The sequence below is a fragment of the Equus asinus genome, chromosome 27, assembly GCF_041296235.1.
Source record: "Equus asinus isolate D_3611 breed Donkey chromosome 27, EquAss-T2T_v2, whole genome shotgun sequence".
Taxonomy (NCBI): domain Eukaryota; kingdom Metazoa; phylum Chordata; class Mammalia; order Perissodactyla; family Equidae; genus Equus; species Equus asinus.
In genome coordinates, this window is record NC_091816.1 from 26,579,061 (window position 1) to 26,602,152 (window position 23,092).

General features: G+C 38.8%; 1 long non-coding RNA gene across 1 annotated transcript in view; it reads left to right on the top strand.

Annotated features, from left to right (window-relative positions):
• Positions 1-22,753, top strand: part of LOC139042252 (uncharacterized) — a 52,530-nt gene extending 29,777 nt beyond the window's left edge. Inside the window, exons 6-7 of the long non-coding RNA XR_011498760.1 lie at positions 21,649-21,965; positions 22,057-22,753. This is a non-coding gene — a long non-coding RNA (uncharacterized lncRNA). The remainder of the gene's footprint in view (positions 1-21,648; positions 21,966-22,056) is intronic.
• Positions 22,754-23,092: the final 339 nt, after the last annotated feature.

Below are 23,092 nucleotides of genomic sequence, written 5' to 3' on the forward strand. Positions count from 1 at the left end.
AAAACATACACATAGACCAATAAAACAGAATCAAGAGACCAGAAATAAACCCACATATATGTAGTCAACTAATATTTGACAAGGGAGTCAAGAGTACTCAATGGGAAAAAGGTAGTCTTTTCAATAAATGGTGGTGTGAAACTGTATATCCACATGCAAAGAATTAAGATGGATCCCTACCTTACATCACTCAAAAAAGTTAACTCAAAATGGATTAAAGACTTAAAAGCAAGACCTGAAATCATAAAACTCCTAGAAGAAAATATAGGGAAAAAGCTCTTTGACATTGGTCCTGGCAATGATATTTTGGATGACTCCAAAAGCAGAAATAAATAAGTGGGACTACATCAAACTAAAAAGCTTTGGCACAGCAAAAGAATCAGTGGAATGAAAAGGTAAACTATAGAATGGGAGAAAATATTTGCAAATCATATATCTAATAAGGGGTTAATAACCAAAACACATAAGGAACTCATACAACTCAATAGCAAAAAACCCAAATAATCTGATTAAAAAATAGGCAAAGGACCTAAATAGATATTTTTCCAAAGAAGATATACAAATGGCCAACAGGGACATGAAAAAGTGCTCAACATCACTAATCATCAGGGAAATGTAAATCAAAACCACAGTGAGATATCACCTCACACCTGTTAGAATGGCTATCTCCAAAAAGACAAGAAATAAGTGCTGACAAGGATGTGGAGAAAAGGGAACCCCTGTGCACTGTTGGGGGAAATGTCATACAGCCACTATGGAAAACAGGATGGGAGTTCCTAAAAAAAATGAATAGAAGTACCATACGATTCAGCTATTCCACTTCTGGGTATTTATCTGAAGGAAATGAAAACACTAACTTTAAAACGTATCTGCACCCCTATATTCATTGTAGCATTACTTACAATAGCCAAGGTATGGAAACAACCTAAGTGTCCATCAGCGGAGGAGTGAGCAAAGAAAATGTGGCATCTATATACAATGGAATATTATTCAGCCATAGAAAAGAAGGAAATCTTACTATTTGCAAAAACATGGGTGGACCCTGAGGATATTATTCTAAATGAAATAAGTGAGACAGAGAAAGACAAATACTATATGATCTCATTTATATGTGAAATCTACAAAAACTGAACTAATAGAAACAGACAGTAGTTTGGTGGTTGCCAGAGGTAGGGTGGGTATTGGGGAAAATGAGTGACAGTGATCTAAGGATAAAAAATGTTAGTTATAAAGTGAAAAAGCTTTGGGGATACCATGTATAACATCATGGTGATTATGGTTAACACTACTATATTATGCACTTGAAAGTTGCTATGAGTTGATCGTAAAAATTCTCATCACAGACACACACAAAAGATAACGATGTGAGGTGATGGATGTGTTTAACCTTATTGTGGTAATCATTTTGCACTATATACATATATCAAATCATTCACTCTGTACACCATAAAATTACACAATGTTATATGTCAATTACATCTCAAAAAAGCTACAAAAAAATATCTTCCCTCAAGAGAAGAAAACGAATTCCCTGCAACTGCCTCCTTGAAATGGGAAACTGGCTTTAGGAGATGGAAGTGGCATCCCAAAGGTATTTTAGGAAAAACTCCTCTGTCATCTGTCCATAGAAGCATAGATATTTTGGGGCCAACGTTTGTCTCAAAGTTATCTTTCTATTACACGTGCATCTGTAAACACTTTCTGTTCTTGAATATAAACATCCTTATTCAAGTGAGTAGATGTCCTTTAAAAAGGTGTTCTGCATTTGGCTTTCAAGAATCTGGCCTTTCTAGACAAAAAGGCACCAAAGGAGTTCCTATGATTGATCATGTCTATGATCATGTCTATGAATTAAAAGGCCTTTGTGAGTGCGACCATTAGAGTTTATTGCTTCTGGGAGCCGAATACTACCAAGTGTGTGAAGAGAAGCTGGCATTAGTGCCTGAGCAATAAAAGTCTCTAAATGCTGATTTACCTGTCAGACTAAATTGGCTCTGAAAGAATGCTAATTAAAAAAAAGAAAACTTGTAAATACAGATTTAGAGTCCTTTTATTCCAAAATTTTAATAGAAATCTGTACAATTTTCACATGAAACTATGAGGAAAATTACACATAACCACTCATATCCCATTATTGGTGACATATTTTAGTTTAGATTATAAAAAATTGAGAATGCATACAAAAGATTACACGGAAGCTTTCAATATACTAACAATATCACTTTCTCTTCTTAGCTGGTTAAGGGGCCCCAAATTGTATGTGTTCACAAAATCAGTCTAAAAGTTATTTACTCTAAATAGGTTATAATGGTCTTGGAGTTGCTCTAGTTGGGATTATCTATTTAGTCCTCAGATTCAGCCCCGTCTCTTCAGGCAAGCCTAAATCTAAATTATGCCAAATTGCTGGGTGTCTATTCAGTCTTTTCATGTCTTTAGAGAATTCCACTATTTTAATTGGAAAGCACATCAGAAGTCAGATTAAATCACATATGGGAAGTTTTGTCTTATTATCATCAATCCCCCTGCCAAAACTGAAAACCTCGTTCCTTAATTCTGGATTAGCCTATTAAGATCCTAAAAGAGCTGCTCAGATACCTATATTCTTTAAGAAGGATCAGCAAAATTTTTCTCTAAAAGGCTATACGGTAAATATATTTGGCTTTGCAGGCCATAGGATCTCTATAGCAGCTATTCAACTCTATAGCAGCATGAAAATGTTATAGGTAAGACACATATGAGCAGAACGTAGTTGCGTTCCAATGAAATTTTATTCATGGCCACCGAAATTTGAATTGCATATAATTTTTACATGTCATGAAATATTCTTCTTTTTTTCCCCCCACCACTTAAAAATGTGAAATATATTCTTATCTCACGGGCTGTATAAAAACAGGGGGCAGGCAAGATTTGGCACACAGGCCATAATGACAAACCCTGTTCTTGACGAGGCGGTTACAATGATTTCTAAGCCTCATCCACCCATTTTATTTTAGAGGAGAGGTTATTAATTTTGATTCACTTTCCTTTGTAAATCATCAACACGTTTCATAGGGCATTTTCCGTAACAAGGTCTGGAGGACAAGGGGAAAAATAAAGTCAGACCTCAGGACAGTGTCCCAACTTCAGTCACATAACCAAGGCAGCTGAGCGGTGCAGGTGTGGTCCTGTTCTGGGCTCCGTTACTGTGGACTCACCTGGGAAGCATAGTGTTTATAGTGTTTCCTTCCTCAACTTGTCTTTATGCTGAAATGCATTGATTTTCTTATTGGTTCTTTCATTCAACACTTTAATTAATTTGGTTGCTTTCATAGCATATGAGGTTAAGTGTAGTATTTTTCTCTCTGTCATAGCAAGAATGAATCAGTATCTGAAACTATTTGTTGACATTGTCCAAATCTCACTGATTCTATATAAATAATTATAGCATAATCGCAATATCTGCATCTGATATGAAATACTTCTTTATCAAAATGTTGGTGTAAGCGTCCAAATTTCGACTTTCTAATAGATATTTTGTAGAATTGAGGCCTAGTATGCTGACTATGTAGACTAATTTTACATTCTAGCTACATATTTGGTGTGCTAATGATCTAGAAATGCTGGTAGACAATAACATACTTTAGGTTTAAGAAGTTGAGTTAAATATGATCATTAATATACTTTTTTAATGATAAATCTTCTATTTCATCATGCTAATATAAAAACAAGGTACGAATATTCCTAAGTTAAAATTATTAATAATGAAAGTCTCTAAGTTGCTTAATAAACAGAACATAAGATCATATTTTGAGTTTTGTGAGTAGTTATAATTTCTACCCTGTGTGCTTTCCTAGTTTTCTCATTAACCCATTTTGTCTAGCAATTGTCCAGTATATTTGGAATTATTTGCTTCCATGATCCACTCCCTACCCCCATACTAGCCTACAAGCTCTTGCAAGGGAGGGAATATGTCTTATTTATCTTGTATTCCCAGGAATGAGCAAAACACCTAAAGTAGTGTAAGGACTCAACACATTTTTGCAGAATGAGTGAATTGCATTATCTCGTGAATCAACCTGTTTGGATTACTTACAAGGCTATCTCATATTTCCCTCTTCTACCTTTTTATAGAGGAAACAGTGATCCTGATTCAGTTGCTTTGGCCTAAGAGCCTCCATGAAAGGAAGGAAAAATCCCATATATTTGAAGTTCTCTTATTAGTGCCTTAGGATCAAAACATCATAATATAGATGTTTTGAAAGATCTAAATGTGAATTGCCACAACCTTAGATGCTTTAGCAGCAGACAAAAAGTTTTCTGTAACTTCTCATGAGCCTGTGGGTAACAGCAACTTGTGAACAGCTGAGAGCCTGGGGTAGTGGCGGGACACCCATTCAAGCTGGGTATTTGTTGAAGCCGCAAATGAGGCTCCGAGCTGGCAGGTCTGAATAGAGATTCCAGCTATTGTAGGGAATAAAAAGTTATGTCACTTGTTTTACTGGTACTATATATGAGGTGCTTCTCTGATTGTGATAAAGTACAGAAAATGTCAAAACAAAGTTAAAGTGACTTTAAGAACCTTGATTTATGCTCCTTGAAAATGCTAAGCATTTTATTGTATTGCACTTACCTATCTAAAAAATGGGTAAAGTAACAATTTAAATATTCCAAGGGCTGTGAAACTATTTGGAAATAAGTCCTTTAGTTATACAGTGGCTCTAACTGAACGTGTCTCTTGAAGTTAAGCATCATAAGGAAAAAACCTAAGCCTACTCAGTAAATCAAGAAACTTCCTATCAGATTTTCTTCAAGTCCCTCAGAAAACGCCATTAACAGAAAAAAAGGAAATCCTTTTTAAAGTGCCTGCCCTTCTTTAAAAGGCTGTGACTTTGCTGACTTCGTGGATGGACTTATCTTTCATTGGAGTAACAAGCTGTGAGACTCCAAAGGACCGGTGTCACTGGTTTTTGTTCAGTAAGGAAAGGTCCATACAGTAGAATATATTTCAGACAACTGCAAACTGGATGGAGCAGGATGAGAGTCTGAGGTGAGCTGAGAAGGGCAGTCAGAGCCTCTGCTCTACGTGAGCAAATGTCAGCCTCATCCTTGCGGGTGTATTGTAGCGGGGTCCCCCATTTGCACCTCTTCTCTCTCACTCCCAGCTTTCATCCTGGAATGTTAGCTCACTTTTGGTGTCCCATGAGCTGGATTATGGTTTTATTTCTGTGCATAGTAGGCCAACTCTTGCAGTTTCTCACAGCTAATACTAATGCTAACAGTGATGCTAATACTAATAATGATACTAATCCTAATAGTAATAGTAATACTAGCTAACACTGATACTAACAAACTTTTACATAGCACTCACCATGTGCCAAGCTTCAAAGGTGCTCAGATTTGGATCTGATATTTGATATGTTTATCACATAATCCTGAAAACTCTAAAAGACCTGTTTTAGGTCTTGGCTCATGGATTGGCACCACACTGAAGAAACAATCTGAGCAAACTTCTCACCAGCCTCAAGCAAAAGGCTCAGCCATAGGAAAGTTGTTTTTGATGGCCAGAGTGTTTTTCCCACAGGCAAAATTCTGACTGCTGAGGAAAGATGGAGGTTAGCTTTTGGAAGGGTGTCTCAAAGGGTAGGTATGTAGCAAAGAGTGTAACCTTGCCCTAGAAGAAGTTTACCCTTAGCCTTGGAGGGAATCTTGGTTTGCCCAGGGGCCTTGGTCAGTTAGTAACAATGTGTCAGATAGTAACAATGTCAGTTAGTAACAATGCAGTCAGATAGTAACAATGTGATTTAGGGGGAGAGCTTTGGGTAAGAGACCTAGAGACTGAGATCAACCATGCGGTCAAGGTCAATCCATCAATCAATCATACCTACACAATGGAGCGCCAATAAAAACGTTGAATACTGAGGCTTGGGTGACCTTCCCTGGTTGGCAACACCCCACATGTACTGTCAGACTTCAATGCTGGGAAAGTAATGTGTCCTGACCCCACGTGGAAAGGACCACAAAAGCTCTGTGTTGGTCCTTCCCCAGCCTCTGCCTTATGCACTTATTCCCTTGGTTGATTTTAATCTGTATCCTTTCCCTGTAATAAACCAGAACTGTGAGTATAACAGTTTTCAATGAGTTCTGTGAGTCCTTCCAGTAAATTACCAAACCCAGTGGTTTGGGGAACGCCCCTGAATGTGCAATTGGTGCCAGAAGTAAGGGTGGTCTTGAGTCAGTTGTTCCGTCTAAACTTTGTAGTTGGCCAAAACTTGTCACAGTGGGCCCAGATTCATCCTCCAGAATCAGAATTCCCTGGGGTGACTGTTTAAAATGCAGCTTCCCAATACCATTCAAACCTCCTGAATCAGAAGTGGCGGAGGTTGGGAAACTGCATTATTAGCAAGTTTCCCTGGTGATTCTTAGGCTCTCTGAAGTACCACTGGTCTAGAGAATAAAGACCCCAATCTTAGAAGAAATTAACCTGACCAGCTACAAAATATATGCCAGAGGATCTGGAGAAGTAATTCCAGCATCTTTACCTGTTCAGTTTTCCAGGTAATATGAGGGCTTGGAAAATAATCCAATGTGTTAAAGAAGAGCCAAAAGTGATGACTCTGGATGGTCATCAGGAAGGCTCCAGCGAGGATTTACTCTTTCTCAGTTCTCCAGCTTTTCACAGAAAAGGATGATGATCACTTGCCAGGTCCTAGAAAGGAGACGCCTACAAGGTGTCGTGGTGGGATTCACCAAAGGAAAGGAGAGGTAGCAGGACCCTGTTTAAAAGGATCGTGTTGAGTAATACGCACCAGGTCTCACTTGGATTTCTGGTTTCCAGTCTGAAGTCATGTTTCCCACTGGGATACACTGGTTCAGGAAAGAATTGGGGTTCAAGCCAGTGATGTGCTGACCCTGGCTCACAACTTTTGTTTGGGAGCTGATTGTGTGTCTCTCTCTCCAATCTCAAGTTCAGTGACATCACATGGTAGGTTGACATTGGTGAGGGCGGGAGTATTTACACCATAGAAATAGGCAAACTGTACAAATCAGGCCCCAACCCTACTGGTTGCTAAATATTTACCAGCACTTTACTGGTTCAAGCCCAAGCTGGTGCCAAAGGGAGATTTTGACATTTTCTCATCCTTTTACCTGCATTGAATAAGAGAGCTGTGATTTACATTCAAAAACCTGGATCTGACTCCAGAAGAATGCAGAGTGTAATATCTGCAAACAAAAAGGACACAGGATACAAGACAGGTCATTTGCATATCTATATCAATCTCTGGAGGATGAGGTTCATCTCAATTTTATGAGTGCCATTTGGATATCAAGTACTATTTGTCACTCAGTATTCATATGATTGCTATTATAATGGTACAGTCATAATGGTTTAAAAAGAGCCTTAACAGTCAGGCTTTGATTTCCAAAGGGGGAGTTTTTCTGAAGTTGCTTGAAGGGAATTCCTTTATTTTGGCTTTGCTGTCAGCAGAGAAAAGGGACTACTCTGGGGATGGATAAGTGGTAGGTACCTTTGGACGGCAGGTCTTTGCGAGTTGGGTTTTGTCTCACGGTGAAGGGGTATGTGAGCCATGAGTCGTAGGTTCACTGGCATTCCCTTCTAGTTTATCTTTCATTGTAACGTAAAAATCTGAGTTAAGAAATTTCATTATCGGGGCAATTGATTGAATTCAAAGCTAATGCTGTCAGAGAAAAGTAAAATTCTTTTTTCCTGCACTAAATTATTAAGATCTTATAAGTAAAATGAAAGAAAAATTGATTTCTGCCTTTATTCTTACCAAATTTTAGTATTTAAAATATTTATCCAATGTCCTTGGGCAATATTAAAAGTGTGTCTTAGTTGGGTTTACATTCATATTTGTATGTCCAGGAACTTTTTAGATGGAGCCTGCTTCTTACAGACTGTACAGATTTATATATACTTATAAAAATTTTGTTAGTATCAGTTGTGCAAAATTTTTATCTTAGTCTCTTATCCCTCATGAAACATTTTTTTAGAAGTGGGTCAACTTTTAGGCTTGTAAAAAGGAGATTAATTTTGGAAATTCCTTGTTTTAACGGAAAGAACAAAACTGGTCACAACTTTTCATAAAGCTAATCCGCTTTAATACTGTCTCCTTAAATTGCCGCTCCTAATATGATTTTCTGGTGTAAAAGATAATGCAGCTGAAAGGATCAGGAACATTTATTGAGCACTTACTGAGTGCGAGATGCTCTCCTAAGTACTTGATGTGCTTTATCTCATTTAATCCTCCCACTAGCCCAGGAGATAAGCACGGTGTTGAGCCCAGTTTACAGATAAAGACACTGCAGTTTGAAGAGGCTAAGAAACTGGCCAAGGTCAAACAGATTCTGAGAGGCAGAGGCAGGGCTCTCCCAGACAGTCTGATACCCAAGGCTGTGCTCTTAACTCTCTTCCTATTAGGTCTCAGACTCAGACAGTACAGAGCAAGGGAAGATCCCAGAATTGATTCACCAGGTACACGTGATTCTGAAACAATTTTAGCACAATTTGAGGAGTTCCTAGAAAAGAGCTCTTCTGTATCATTTGAGAAATGAGATTAAATTCCTAAGAAGAGCATCTTGAGTCTTGGCCGTGATGTTAGATGGGACATCCCAATACTCAGTATCAAGCTTTGTCTCCTAATCATTGCTGGTAATTGACTGATTCATGGATCAATTGAACAAGTCTAGCAGATCAATTACATCATTCTCATGGAATTTCCAATCTTGTGAGGACACACAAAAGGATAACTCCCAATACAAGACAGCCTGATTGCCATGATCATGACTGGTTTTGCCACTCAGGGCAGCCATAGTCTTGGCTCTATCATTCTTTAAATAAACTGCTGGAGCCTCCCATGCTCTTACTAGCTAGAAGTTCAATCTCCTCCTGCAGCCCACTCCCTGGTGTTCTCTTAAAGCTTTGGGCTCCTACACAGGTCTCAGCTATGTCCCACTGAGAGTTGCAGCCACCTTAGCTCGTATTCATGTGTTCAGTGTCAGATATTGTTCCTGAGTGCATGGCACTATAGCAGTGTTGTTGGACCCAAAGAGACTTTCAGCCTCAGCTGTACAGGCTGTATGGTCTCTGTTGCAACTATTCAAATCTGCCATTGTAGCACAAAAGTAGCCATAGACGACATGTAAACGATGGGCATGGCTGTGTGCCAATAAAACTTTATTTAGGGACACTGAAAGTTGAATTCCATGTAAGTTTAACATGTCACAAAATATTATCCTTCTTTTGTATTTTTCTAACCATTTAAAAATGTCAAAACCATTCTTAGCTCAGGGGTCATAAACAAATAGATGATGTGGCTGGATATGGCCTGAGGGCTGTAGTTTGTCTACCCTTGGTCTAGATCCTTCTCTCATTCACATTCATATTTTCCAACATAGGGGATATTTAGTGGTTTAACTAGTGATCATGTTTTGGGTCTTGTTGGGCTCTGATGTTGAATTGCTTGAGTTTGAATTCTAGATTCCAGCACGTATTAGTTGCATAAACTAAAGTAAGCTATTCAAATTTTCTGAGCTTCATTTTTTCTTACGTAAAATGAAGTTAGAGTTAATATCTAATTCCACGGGTTGATGCGAGAATCAAACAAGATATGATGGTGTTAAGGTGGCACATAGTAAACATTTACTCAGTAAGTATTAGCTGTGATATTGGTGATGATCTCAGAGCTCTCAAACACGGCTACGACACATAAAGTAGGCCAGGAGAGAAGGGCCTTGGTCTATTTTGTTCATTGCTATAGTACATGGTATTCGGTACTTAATTAAGTGTATGTTGAATGAATGTATAGATCCTCAGTTCTTTCACCTGTGTAGGGTGGAAGAGACTCATGCAACAAAGCACAGTGACCTAGATTTACGGAACTCCAGGTTATTGCTCTCTCAGAAGGGGTCTGCGGGCAGGGCAAGTACTCAAACCATCATGTTCTGGTCTATAATCATGACTAATATCCACGGATCATCTAATATAACAGGGAAGAGGGAAGAAACACTTCAGAGGATGGAGCCTAGGGAGGTGTAGAGGGGGTAGAGTGGTTGACATTGAGAGAAAGAACTTGTTTTAGGAGGAGGAGAAGTCACAGTGCGACAGAAAGCTGCTCTAAGGGCTTTTCAAGGTTTAAAATCCCTTCCCCATAGAGTAAAACAGAGACACAGAAAACACGCAAATCAAAAGCTGGGCTCGATAAATTATTATAAGGCGAACACCATCCAGGTCAAGAAAGAGAATGCTGTCAGCCACCTAAGAGCCTCTTCTATGTGACTCATGCCAAAAGTAAGCCCCTGCCTCCTGCCATAAGTAACTGTTATCCTGCTTTTACAGTAACCTCTTCCTTGGGTTTCTCTTTTTATAGTTTTTAGCCTCCTAATGTGCATTCCTATTGAAGAACTTGGGCTGTTTAACATGGAGAGCCTCCCACAGTCTGCGTTTTGCTGATTTGATACTCTTGGTGCAGTTCAACATGTTCCTCTGCTGTTTGAATTTCCTGCAAGTTGGCGGCTGAATCCAGAGACTGGATCAGACCCAGGTTTGATCCCTTTGGCAAGACTCAAGGTGTCTTTATATACTCCAGTGTTCCTTCTAGTTTAGTCATCATTTCCATAATGGTTTTTGGCAAGACTCTATGAGGCACAAACGTCTGGTTCTCTCACTTTTTGTGATCTTAGCAGCCATTGATACTAAATGTCCATATACACTCATTCACGAAATCTGCAAAAATAGTGATATTCTAATTCTATCATTTCCTTTTCATTTATTAGTTGGAATACTTACATACATAGACACTTCCCTTCATCTACTATTTGGCTCCTCAGTGGATTCCTTCCCTTTATTTACCATCTTTTAAGATTATAAATTGATTCCCTATCTTCTGAAGATATCCAATGCTTTCTTTAAAAATATATCATTACGAACTCATGAACTTAAACAAATTGTATGGATTTATATCTATTGCAATGATTATCGTTATTGAAGTTCAATGTGCCCAGTCTTTGGCCAGTAGAGGTCTCTTTGCTGGCTCTTGAAATCTTTTGTTACGACCTTAATAGTCTTTCACAGGTTCTTTGCTACTTCTTAATATAGACGTTTCAGGTTCACCTTGTATATTTCTTGCTCCAAACATGGAATTCACCATTTCTCCCAGAAATCCTAATTTCTTTTAATGAGAAAGGATATTCGAGGCTACAAGCTGCCAAGAGATGCTCATTGCTACTAGGTTGATCACTGTCTCTAGTTCTTTTAAGCTCAAAGATCTAGGAAATATATATATACATTTAACAATAAAATATTTTATGAATTCATATTTATGTTTTACTTCAAACTTGAGATTATAGAGCTTGAACTCATCAATATCTCTTCCTTTCTTCCATAGCTGCCTCTCTATTACGTTTTCCTGTTTTTTAATACTTTGAATTTCAATTCTTAAGGACATAGGAAATGATAGAATTAGAAAAACCCATAATTACACATTTGTTTTTACCTCAAATTATACATACAACAGTCTCAAAACAACAGTATAAATATCATCACCAATGTGATTACTGAGAACGTAAAGATTCTTTTGTATCTGTTCTCCTCATTCTCCCCCCATTTGTTAATAATTGTGTTACATCTGCATTGTCAGAGCATATAACTATTACATAATATACTCTCTACCTTTTACCCCTCAATTCCTCTTACTTTTATGAGTAAATATATATTTAATGCTCACCACCAGCCCTTAAGCTAATGTCTCTCTAGCCATACACTCCTCTCCACTAGCTTCTTCAGGAAGGGCTCATGGGAACAATATTTCTTGAGTTTTTGCATGTTGATAACAGTTTAACTGTGCCCTTTATTCTTGAAAGTCACTTTTGCTAGCTATCAAATCCTTGGCTCACACTTTCTTCCCTTGAATATTTTAAATATGTTACTCTGTTTTCTTCTGGCATAAAGCATTGCTGTTGAAAAGTCTGATGATAATCTAATTTTCTTTTCCTCATAAGTCATGAAGTTTTTTTTCCTGATACCCAAAGGATTTTTTCTTTATATTTGCAGTCTAGTAATTTTACTAGATTATGTTTTGATATTGGTCATTCTGGAGTCTCAGGAATGAAGTGTGCATTTTTAACATGTAGTTCTCAATCATTATTTCAGGGGACTTTTCTTGAGTTATCGTTTTTAGTATTGACTCTGTTTTCTCGTTTTGGTTTCCTTCTTCCGAGATTCGTATTAACCATTTGTTTAATTTCCTTTTCTTTCCTTCGATATGGATCATCTTCCCTTGAACCCCTTTACTCCATTTCTTCATTTCTCTTTGATGTTTAAAAATTCCTCTTTTTCACTTTCTATTTCTCTTGAGACGTTATCTATGGTGTCTCTAAGCTCTGGTGTTCCTTCTGGTTTAGTCTTCATTTCTAAAGTGATTTTTACTTTACTTTATAATTCTTTCCTAAAGTCTGTCACCTCATTTCTGAGATTTTCTAATTTTGGTTCATGTTGCACTTTCACATATTGTATCATTTTCTTAATGTCTTTAGCTCGTTTTGAAATAGTAGGTTACTGTTTTGATGTCTTTTGAGGACACATCTTTCTAGTGTGCTTTCATTGTTGGCGTGCTATTGTTCTCTTCTTTTTCTCATCGTAATGTTGTATGGGATTTGACTTCCATACTTTTCTGTTATTCATTTCCATACGAAATTAGTTTTCTTGAACTTTAAGAATGCGGCGGGATTCAGGGAAGCTTTTCCTGTTTCACAGAGCTCCCTCTTCTGATGCTTTCTGTAAAAGTGCGGTGGCTGGCTTCCTGAGATTTTCTGGCTCTCTTCTTCTCCTACCTTTGGTCTGGATTTTCCCTGGACTTCATCTCTATTGTCCCTGTCCTGCTCACTGTTGACGCCACTCCCAGCAATTTCTGCTCTGTAGTGGGCCCAGGGCTCATTATAAGTTCTGTAGGTCCTAAGCCTTTGTGGGTTCCTTCCTCCATCAAAAATGTTAAAAATATATTTTACAACCATGTGGACAGAAAGATGAATATATTAAAACACTTTTTTTGACCTAAAAGTGAACTTTTTTCCTTCTGACTTTAAAAGAAATTTAAACCTTCCTTGAGGCCCTACAAGGACAGTGGACCCCAGGCATTGTGGAGATCGTGCCTGATGGATAACCTGGTCTGGAGGGGCCCTGTGCTAGAAAAGTGCCTCCTGGTCATTTTTGAGCATTGCTAGTGCCTGCACCGCCCAACCCCTTCTGGCCTTTGTGAGTCTTTTGCAATCACTTGGTACTGGATTGTGCAAAACTCTCCCCATTCAGGCGCTCTTCTCAAACTGGTCCACCATGCTTTCAGTGAATACAAGTTGGCATGTTGGTCACAACGGGGACTCATGTTCTCAGGTTCCTTCGATGCCACCCTCTCACCTCGCTCTGCGTCCTCCTACACGGACGTTGCTACCAGGCAGTTCTTTGGGTATTGGTGGTCTGTCTCCACCTTCTCGTATTTTGGTTTGTGTAGAATACCTTTGTTGGCAAATGTTGTCTGGGGATCTTTTCTTGAAGAAGAAGATTAGCACTGAGCTAACATCTGCCGCTAATCCTCCTCTTCCTGCTGAGGAAGACTGGCCCTGAGCTAACATCCGCACCCTTCTTCCTCCACTCTACATGTGGGACACGTGCCACAGTGAGGCCTGCCAAGCAGTTCTTTAGATCCACACCTGGGATCCGAACCAGCGAACCCCAGGTTGTGGAAGCGGAATGTGCGAACTTAACCCCTGTGCCACTGGGCCGGCCCCTATCTGGGGATTTTTGGTTTTGTTATGGAGCTGTTGTATCTGCTCTTATGTTTGGATTTACAGAGACTGAAAAACTGTGCTGCTGCTGCCATCTTCCTTTCTAAGAGCTCTTTTTTAAATTTATATACTTGACACACAATATCATATTAGCCTCAGGTGTACAACATAATGATTCGATATTTGTGTGTATTGCAAAATGATCACCACAATAAGTCTAGTTAAGATCTGTCACCATACATAATTAAATAATTTTTTCTTGGGATGAGAACTTTTAAGATTTACTCTCTTAGCAACTTTCAAATATGCAAAACAATAATATAAACTATAGTCACCATGCTGCAGAGTCATCACGCTTGCATCTCCATGACTTATTTTTTTATAACTGGAAGTTGGTACCCTTTGACTGGACTGTACTGTTCCTGCTGCCATCTTCCTTTCTAAGAGCATTTAATAAACTTCCATTCTCAATAATTCAGGAGAACTTCTTTACTTGTCGCATAAGTCCAAAGTACGATCCTACTGCTCCCGAATATGCATTCTTTTTAAAAATTCTAACAGTAAAGGCTTGGTTTGGAGGTAACTAGCATACTTTATGATAAAAGTATCTTTGAAATGGTTATGGGAGAGTAAGCATTGATTCTTACATTGGAGTGATATTTTTTAGAGATCTTGGCTTTCCTAATCCATAGAGGGGCATTAAGAGATAAGGGTGAGGTAAAGATGGAGAGACATTTTTCTTTAAAGATTGGCCCTGAGCTATCATCTGTTGCCAATCTTCTTTTTTTTTTCTTGTCCCCAAAGCCCCCCAGTACATAGTTGTATATTCTAGTTGTAAGTCCTTCTAGTTGTGGCATGTGGGACGCCGCCTGAGCATGGCCTGATGAGCAGTGCCGTGTCTGCACCCAGGATCCGAACCAGTGAAACCCTGGGCTGCCCAAGCACAGCGCATGAACTTAACCACTTGGCCACTGGTCCGGCCCCCGAGATGAGAGATAATTTTGAAGTTGGGCTATTTTGGCAGAGATCCAGCTTCTGAATACACGGTGGACAAGGGGTGGGATCCTTAGAAAGGCTTGATGAACCAGATACACTGTATAGACTTTGAATTTTGCCTGTCAACCAAACCGCAGAGTGTCCTACGTACTTGAAAAGCCTCTATCTAGACCAGAGGTTCTCCCCTTTAACCTCAACTTGTATTGATTTATCTTAATAAATATTTTGGCCTGACTGAAGATAGCATTTCCACTCCTGGGAGTTTGAATGGTGGTTGCCTAAAACACCCGGCAGGCAGGAAAAGTCTCACAATGTGCAGATGCCAGCTTGTTCTTGATGTTTTCTGCCTCCTCAAAAATGCAGTAAATCTGTTTAACTCTACCAACTGCCAGGCCAAATGATTGATGCGGAACTGTAAACCTGCCATAAGTCGTCTTTTAAAGAACAAAATCCAGTCTGGGCAAGTTATTTCAGACACAAACGTGTGCTGGTTATTTACCTATTGTCTCTAGGCCTCAAGTCCACTCTTCTGTACTCTGCTTTGCGATGCTAGGGCTGAGAGTCTGCAAACTACATTTCCCACACTCCCTTGCACTTGGCTTCCTGTAAGCTTCTGCAAGTGGTAGACAATTGGAAAGCAAGAGGAAGGAAAAAAACCTTCCTTTCTGTTCCCAGACCCCAATAGCAACACCCTAGTAGCAGAAGAAAGATAAGGCTCCAGCCTCCAGTGTCCTTTGGCAATGTTGGTACCAGCTCTGCTATGCCCCTGGGAGGTACCATCACCAGTCATCCCACCCTTTGCTGGTCAAACCACCACCGCACCTGTTCACCTCAGAGGTGTGAGCACCAGGCCTGCAGGGTCCCTTCTTTCAGGTTCTACCTTACGGAAATCTCAGCCCTTTCCTTTAGGACCTCTGGCCAAGGGTTGCAAGCTACCTACCGCAGTTACTGTTCCCTGGGCGACATCAGCCCTAGGCTTGTATTTGTTTCCAGTGGCTACTGATATTTAGTTTACCTCAGCATCCCTTCTGTGCTCTTTCACCCTTCCAACTAGTTCTTGGTATGAACTTTCTTCAGTTCTAATTACCTAGCATGGTTTTTGTCTTTCTGGCTGGTTATTTGAACTTGTTTTGAAAGATCTACTGGTTTTTGAGCTGCTTTTCTCAAATTGGTCTACTGAACTTTCCAGTGAATACATGTCAGTATGTTGGCTGTAAGGGAGGGCTCGCAGCTTTCTTTTTATTGAGTGGGAATTATGTTTTTCACTTTTCTCTATTCTGAAGTTTGGTCAACTATACACGCTTAATGAGAGCTTTTAAATACGTATATCTGAATACTAAATTTGTTATTACGAGGGGAAATTATAATTTTATAACGCAATACTATTAAAGCATCTAATATAGTCAAACCATTATTCTTAGAAAATTAAATTGAGGACAACAATGCTATTTCAAAAGTAGGACTAAAGCATTAGAAGACAAAACCTAGGAAGAAAGATGAAATAAACTCTTATTATTTCTCTAAAGAAGACAGAAAGATGTTTAATACTAAAATTACGAAGGATTTTATGGAAGATAATCAATAGCTATTCTATATGTCTATCTTGGGATGGCACATGACTGCGTTTCCACCACTGAGTGGGGAATAAGAGACTGAATAACAATGGGTTCCACGTAGCGAAGGCTGTTAGTAAAATTAACCAATAAGAAAGACTGGGGATCTCATTCTCTGAATACATATACACACACACACACACATATACACATTTATACTGAAAAAATATACTGGAAAATATATGTATATATTTCTTGTCTGCCTTGGCTGAGTTACTGGAGTCCTGCCAAGGGCAGGAATAACCTGCTAACCTCTGTATGGCTTTCTCAGGTTTTCAGACTGTACTTTCAAGAATTTATGATCTCCTTAGCTTTATTCACTCCTAGCTCTTGTTTTGTTGGTGAAAAGCATACCCAGGGATCTTTATTCAGTTGGAGGGCCTGCTAATTGATTTAAAAAAAAATGCATTTTGTCCCTGGTCACTAATTGACTGATGGAACAGCTGTTGGTCTGACAAAAACCAGGCGGAAAAGCAGTTCCCACTATGGGGTGGTCTGTTGCTAAACCTTATTGCTTTTGCCTGTCCATTGCAAAAGCACCCCCGTATATACTCTCAGAGATTGGGGTAGTGTTTTATTCAAAACACAGTCTCTAGAATAATGTCACCTTGTGCAATCATTAGGTGAAGGTAAATTAACCTTAGATATTACATAAAGAATTTAAAGTTTGTTGTCATTGAGCAGTTTTAAGAGTTTAAAGCATAAGCCTGATCATCAAATAAATAATTCTTCATATACTGAAAATCTTAAACTTTAATGAGATTTCAGTTGGTTAATAATGAAAACGATTTTTTTGTTGTAGCATAGAATCAGATGGACTGAGTCAATATTGCCTTTATGAATATGACAGCACATTAAAAGCATTAAATTTTACTATGAAGTAGTAAACTGTATTTTTCTCAAATATACTTATAGCTAATACTATATAGCATTGATTTATATTTGGTAGCATTGACTAACAACTCTTAATAATAAATGTGATGCTAGATAAATAGATAAATGCAATACTTATTTATAAAACTAAAACTTCTTTTACAAGTAATATCAAATTGAAGAGTAGGATTACAAATTAAGTGGATATTATGGTATGTTGGACATCATGGGGTGAACTAAAACCAGAATCCTAGCATCTTGAAGTAACAGAGCGATTATGTATATTTTTTAATAGCCTTAGGAGTAAGAAGCCGAAAAATTTTGTTTTCTGCAGTATTAGAGAAAGAGTCTGAAAGTTTTAAAAAAGTCAATAAAGGCTCAATAGGCATTAGCCTCTTGCAAATTACTGTGACTAGCAGGGAGCGAAGGTCAACATTGGTCTTAGTTGATGGCGAGTTGACTTTCGGTTTCTTTTGAGTTACTGTGGTACAACCTATAGAATAGGATGCATGTTGGGGTGACCCAGACTAATCTAGGAAAGTCTGTTTTTCTCTCATGGTTTTTTCCACCTCTAGGTAAGCTGTGACCAGATCAGGTGTCAGGAGACCTGGTTTCTGGTCGTGACTCATATACGCCGTAGCTAACTCATGTAACCTTGACAGAGCTGTCTAAAGTCCCTGCACCTAAGCTTACCTGTTTGAAAAGAGCTCTTTCTCTCTCTCTCCTTTTATATTAAAGATTGTGGCTTTAATTACTTTTAAAGCAGTGAATACTGTCATTCAAATGCATTCTTACAGAGAAGCCCAACGTATTGGTAAATCAAACACATTGAAGTGGACTTTCTCTGTTGAAGGGATGGAGGGACCCTGTGAGCCCTAATCACTGCCTGTGTCCCTTTATCTGCCCTCCTGCCTCTTGGTAGCCCTTGGGGTGCTTGAAGAAACCCCTAGGTGACAAGGCATATACTTTGAAGACCATAGGGTCAAATGATCGATATGGTTTCTTTCAACTATCAGATAGTTAATCAGTTTTAACCTGAATTTCATCCAGAAAACCCTATGGTTCTTTTCATACTCATAACAAAAGTCACTTGTAAACATAAGGTTTAAAGTCTTCAATATCAACCCATTATAGAAAAATTCAATATATGTTTTGTCTGGATCCATTGGAGTAAAATTATTTTTAAAAATGTGTAAATACACATATATCTTCAGGTATGTGTCTATGACTACAGGGGGAGAGAAGGTGATAATAAGATCATATAAAACAGTTCAGAATCTGACAATGCAATTCAATTCAGTTCCATTCAATGAGCATTTATGGAGCACCTGTGGTGTAGACGCCACTGTGAAAAACCATATATAAGGGTCCCAAGGGTTGCAAAGATGAACGACAGGCTCTTTCCTCAATTTATTTTTGAAGCATTCCCTGTTCAGAGATTTTAACTTTTTAATACATATTAAGTATAAGAAGTGTAAGGTACCTAGGGAAAAATCGGCTCACAAATCAATAAATAAATGTCATTGAATAGGTCAAACATCTTGTGGCCATGTATGGGCAGGGTGTACAAGGGTCAAGTAAAACTGTCCCCGAATGGAGAGCTATTTGTCCTTCTTGTTTATTAATGTCGATCCATCTATACTAATGGATTTAGCATGAAAGGAAGTAAGGTGGGGGTCGGGAAGTGCGAGTCACTAAATCTCAGACTTCCATCCTTCATTAATATTAATGCTGTCTTCAACCAGTGCATGTTGGCACAACACGGCCTAAAAGCTTAATACAAGAAAAATGTTCTGATGCTTCCTTAGCATATATTCATTGACATCAAGCACCAAATGGTCTCATATTACATCATATGCCTTCATTTTTATCCAATGAAGAGGCGGTTCCTTTCACTACGAGGTGGTCACAGTCACTATTTTGTGTGTTCCCCCCAAAAGTGCACAATTTTAGTTTTTAGACAATTGTCCCATCTATTGACCCACAATAACCTTGAATGAAAGCAGACTTAGCTTGTAGGAATTAACTTATTTTGTAAATCGGCAAAAAATAAGCATTTCTTTTAATCGGTACATTTTCATTCATATTCTTTGAATTCAATCATGGGAACCATAACTCTGTAGCCTATGAGCACCGGACAGCCCAGGGAGAGGAGGAAGTTCAGAATGGGTTTGAGTGATTAGCCGGGAGGGTTTGTGATCATATCTATGCTGGGTTAGCAATTCTTTCTGAATTTCTCTATGAAACACAAGTTAAAGAAAAAAATGGGGGCCGGCCCCATGGCCGAGTGGTTAAGTTCTAGAGCTCTGCTTCAGCGGCCCAGGATTCACCAGTTCAGTCCTGGGCGGGGACCTACACACCGCTCATCAAGCCATGCTGTGACAGCGTCCCACATAGAAGAACTAGAATGACGTACAACTAGGATATACGGCTACGTACTGGGGCTTTGGGGAGAAAAAAAAGAGGATTGGCAACAGATGTTACCTCAGGGCCAATCTTACCAAAAAAAAAAAAAGAAAGAAAAAAAAGAAAAACATGTTATATTTCTTCCTTACACCAAATACACTTGGGTAGAACTCAAAATATTCACTTGCAAAGTTAGAATAATCTTAGAAATAAAGAATCAAGGCCCACAGAGGTTAAAGGACTTGTTCAAAAATACTCAGTGAGTAACTGGCAAAGTTAGTACCTCCCAAGGCCTTCTGCCTCTCAGTCTTTATATTCAGAAGATGTTTTGTAAATTCCCCAGAGCCATAATCTGTGATTTAGGGACCCATTTTACCTTTGAGAGTGCTCAAACCAAAAACAAAACAAAAGAGTAAGAAGGTTTTTGTACCGATAACCTAACTCTCCTGCAGAGTCCTGCTGCATCTTACCTTCAATCTACCGTTCAATCTTCCTCACTCAACAGCTGACTCAAACATAGCTGATGCCAGAAATAAAGCAGAAAACTAAGAGAAAACACTTTCCTATAGAAAGCCCATAAAATGAATGGGAAAGAAAACTGATGAATGTATTTCCTATCTTTCTCCACTCCTCTTCCTCGGCCCCAGCTTGCTTCTCCCTTTCGTCAGGCAATACTAAAAGGCCTGTGCGTGATGGTGGGTAGACACAGGCGTCAAGAAGAGACACGGAAGGTGCAGATTTTTCTTTTCTTTTTAGTAGTAGAGGATGTTTAGAATTTGCAAATGTTCATCGTTGGGTGATGGTGTCTTGGTGAGCTTCCTGCAGGGCTGGGGCTGTGCGAGTGGTGTGTTAATTTGCGCAGTGTCTGGGCAAGGCCCTGTTTGGGTGTGTCCCAGTCTGGGTGTGACTGTAGACGGGCTTCTTTGGAGGCCTGAGCCAGGGTCAGGCCAGGAGCTGGGAAGCAAAAGTCAATTCTTGCTCTGAGTCCCATTTTAATAGTCTAATATTTACATCTAAATGTTTCCTGACAAACAAACAAAACCTCCCAACCAGCCTAACTTTTAATGCCAGCCTGTTTCAAAGGAAGAACAGAGGAACTCCTTCTATTCTACTTATGCTATTAAAATTTACAAGCTCTTATTTAGATTTCACATTTCCACTTGGAGCAATTCCTCAAAGTTAAAGAGAAACGTTTGCTAACTATGATGGAGGTTAGAAAGAGCTGGTGGATGATTTTCAAGATTCATAATTCTTTTTACTTCTAGGGGATACAAGCAAGTAAAGAATAAAAAGAGAAATGGTTTTTAATACTGGGTAGAAAAATGCACTATATATGTACAAAACATACGCTTGGTTTGAGTTAGTATTTACATGCTTCGTAAGCTCAAATAATATATGTTTTTCATTATTTTAGTAAAATTAAAGAATGGGCATTCAAGCTATCTTTAAATTTTCATATTGCTCACGCTAGTTTAATCCTGCCAGATCATTTTGCTATAATAAATTCCTACACGAATATTGTACAGATACTAAAAGACATTGCAATATTCTTCTTTTAAACGTGAATTGAAGAAAAAAATGTTAATAGATAGTTGCATTTTTATGTTAGCCATTATTAGGATTTACTAATGAGAAGTTGACATGCTATTTGCTATTGCCTTCCCATATTACATATTATAAAATGTTTTTCTACATTATAGGAGTTAATTGCACAACGTGAAAGAAAATCCTTTGCAATTTCGCGTGATTTATGGGCCTGCCACTGGTGGTAGGGTGTGGGGGAACTTTGGCTTTTGTAAACTTGTTGGGGGAAAGGATGTGTGAAAATTTGAGGAAGCCCAATTAGAGAAAGGCTCTGAGAAAAATTTTTAAAAATCTATCCTGCTGAGCGGCAGGCATTTTTTCTGGATGACAAATGTCTGGAGTTCTCAGTTTTACAAAAAAAGAGCGCTCACCCCTGGCCTCTTCTCCTTTTGTCGTGTAGGTAACCTAAGCTGTGGAAAAAGAGACCATCTGGAAAGAATGCTGTGGTTTCACAGAGCCAACATTATTCTCTCCCCCTCTCCTCTTCCTCTTTCTTTATGGATGGCAACAGTGTTCAGATGACAGGTTCTGGAACCTTGTCTTAGGAGATAAATCCTCAGGCAGTTACCGTGTCTTGGTATTTTGGATGTTTCTGTGCCTTTTGTCATACGCTTAAGGAGGCCTATGGGCTCTTTGTGACCTGCTGGGCTTCAAGAAGTCTTTTATCTTCCACTCAGTTTTAATTGAAGAATTTATGGGATTTTGCAGTGTTGGGAGGTAAGTTAGACATAAATGCCTTGTGATTTATATGTGAATGATTTTTCATTGTGTATCGACATAAATCTTATGAGTACGCTACACTTCACAGGTATCTTGGTCAGCTGGAGAAATTCTTCACCAGTTTTCCTTGTAAGTGAGAAAGAAGGCACATTCTTCATGTTATGAAGGATACGATATACTTAGACTTTATCATGCTATCACTTCACTAGCGTTCTCACCTTCAATGGCATCTTTTAATTGTTTCAGGTGAAAAAACAAGGTTTATCAAGGAGAAATATAGGAAATTTGTAGCTTTCATTATCCTAAAAGACATATAATATTTTAGCCAGTTGGTGGCAGTGGGAAAACCATCCTGAGAAATAAATCTGTGAGTGAACGCGACTGATTTTAAAAGGCATCTGCTTGACAAGAACCAAATGAACACTATCTCTAAAAAACCAATCTGAAGGCAAAACAGACTTGTTAGTGTGATTATTAAAACAATTGCCACCTTCTGGTGTAAAGTGATGTCAACAGTGAACAATCAAGTAATGCCCTTTGCTTTGGTACAGTCAAGCACTCAAAGCTACCGTGAAATAGGATCGGACGGGACCTTTCATTTCATATGAGAATTAATTCTCTAAATGCAGTGGAGAGGAGGCAGCTTCCCCCCCAGCCCCCAGCAAGCAGCTCGAAACAAGTCTGCGGGAAGCCATATTTTTTTCTTACTCATTTCTTAGTGTGTGCATGTATACGTTACCAAGTATTATGGCAATTCATGTATTCTTTACATGTAGTTCCACCCGAAAAGAAAAAAAAAAAAGGGAGAATTTTTCCAAAGGTTTTATAACACAAAAGAATGACAGATCTACGTGTAAATTGTTTACTAAGGATTGAATGACAGGCCACATTGCTTCAGTCACTCACAAGATTTCCAGCTGCTTTGGCATTCTCTGGAAGGAGCACAGCTCCGTTCTGGGCTTACTGCAGATGTCCCCACAAAGAGCCATGCACGTGTAATTTGTGGCAAACCTCAGTTATGAAGACTTTCCGCTCTTCTCGACAAAGTTAAGCTAGTAGCCATACAAGAAAGAAACACCACATACATTCAGTTATCGAATACCCTGCACTGTGTGTTTAAAAGT